This window comes from Frankliniella occidentalis, unplaced genomic scaffold (genome assembly GCF_000697945.3).
Source record: "Frankliniella occidentalis isolate FOCC.00 unplaced genomic scaffold, Focc_3.1 Scaffold66, whole genome shotgun sequence".
Lineage (NCBI taxonomy): Eukaryota > Metazoa > Arthropoda > Insecta > Thysanoptera > Thripidae > Frankliniella > Frankliniella occidentalis.
In genome coordinates, this window is record NW_026267196.1 from 491,505 (window position 1) to 493,424 (window position 1,920).

Below are 1,920 nucleotides of genomic sequence, written 5' to 3' on the forward strand. Positions count from 1 at the left end.
CTGTCTCGTTGCAACCGATAGGGTAACTTGCAGGCGCCACCACCACCACCACCTCAGCCTAGGCTGCCAAAGCCAACATCCCCTTCTCCCACGCTACTCGCGTGGCTTCACCGCTTCACCCCCCACCCGCCAACCTACCCGTCGAACATCACCGCCACCCCTACTGCTACCGCGACCTTGGAGCCCCGTGTTCGCACTGGCCAGGGCGGGGCGGAGCGCAGCCGCATGCCGTTACGCTTCTCCCCGAGAGACGCGCGTGGCATCCGTTACGCCCCGCCCTGCCCCTGTGCCCCCCTGATGCATGGCCGTCAGTCCATGGCAGTCTGTCCGGTCTAGCCCAGTCCTTGCGGAGGGGTGTTCTCGGGTGCTGACGCTCACCTCACCCCGGCGCTCTGCTGGCCTGGTAGTGGCTCACATGGTCCCACAGCTATCGTGACCTTGGCGCCCAGTGCATCCTTGACGCGCAAGAAAAGTAACCAAAATGTTAACGCCATTCAAGGCGTGCAGGATATGGGACAGCCCATCGCTAAGTCACCCAATGGATGGTGTAGTTTAGCCTAGATGTACCCTAAGGGTGCATTCTAGAAAAATAAATGGTCTTACGGTCACAGGGTTGCAGGGTTGTTTTGGACATTGTGGGTTCAATGCCGTTGTATAGGCACTAAAGAGGCCTAAAACGGCTTAAATGAGGCCTCTTTGGCAGTTGAGCCTTGATAATTGCCCTAAACCCTCGAGACGATTATCTTCCCGGTTGAGGCGCCGCGCGGTTTGGCAGTCAGAGACGGTGGTAGACAAACCCGCCTGCACGCACGCCTGCACGTGGTGGTACAGTATAGTGCGGGGTCTGTTCTCAGGCGTACTCACGACACAACAGTGCGACCGAGTGAGGTGGCGCGTGTTTGTTGACGGCTGTGTAGCCCTGCTGTAATTGTGAACAAGTGGGAGCTAATGAGGCCCACCAGACGCAGCAGAGGTGCTACCTGTGGCGGGGCGGGGGGGCGGGGCGGGGCGCCACGCGGAGGAAGATACGGAAAGAGAAGCAGGGTGCACCCCGTGCTCCCTTTGAGGCACTCATCTCTAGCAACACGGGTGTGCAGTTCCGGCGGCGGGGTGGTGGTTGTGGAGGGACCCCGGCATGGCGTCTCTCCTACTACTTATCGCCGTGGGAGCCCTCCTCTGGTGGCGGGGCGGGCCTGGCGGGACGCTATCTGTGCTTGGTTTGCAACTCTGTGCTGCTCTGCTCGGCTGCTCAGCCGTATGCCGTACGTGCCGCGCTGGCCAGGGGCACATATTCTCTGTCTCTATGTCTCTCTCTCTCTCGCTCTCGCTCTCTGTCTCTTTCTCTTGCTCGCTTTCTCTCGCTCTCTTGATCTCGCCCTCTTTCTCTCTCCCTGTCTCTATTTCTCTGACACACACACACAGCAGCCCCGCGAGTGGAATGGCCAGCAGCAGGGGGTTGCTGACCTCCGGCACGTCTGTTGTGCGCCCTGCCCCACGCCGCCGTCGGCCTCTCTGTCGTCCTTACCCCCTCCTCCCCCCTTCCCCTCAAAAGGCGGTGGTTATGCGCCATCACGCACCCCCCCAATCACGCCACAAAGGGCTGCCGTCGCTCAGAGGGGGCGCCCTTCGTCCCTCCCTCGCTCAACTCCGCGCAAGCACACCACACAGCTCTGCATGAGGCAGGACTATGCTGGGGGGAGAGAAGAGTCTTTCTCAGTCTCTCTTTCTCTCTCTCGGGGTGCGACATCATCTGCCTTTCAGTGAGGAATGTGGCAGACGGCGCCTCTGTGCTCCCCTTTTGCCCCCTCTCCTACCCCTTCCCCCTTTAGCCTTTCCGGGTGGCGCCTTGGCCCGCGCACGCCCCGCGCAGCCGGCGCCGTCCTTGTGAACGGCGCCTGGCTGGTCAAACTGCCCCCCCCC

General features: G+C 61.5%; 1 protein-coding gene across 4 annotated transcripts in view; it reads left to right on the forward strand.

The window, feature by feature from the left end:
- Nucleotides 1-1,920, forward strand: part of LOC113216539 (uncharacterized) — an 89,374-nt gene that overhangs the window by 10,787 nt on the left and 76,667 nt on the right. The window lies entirely within an intron of this gene.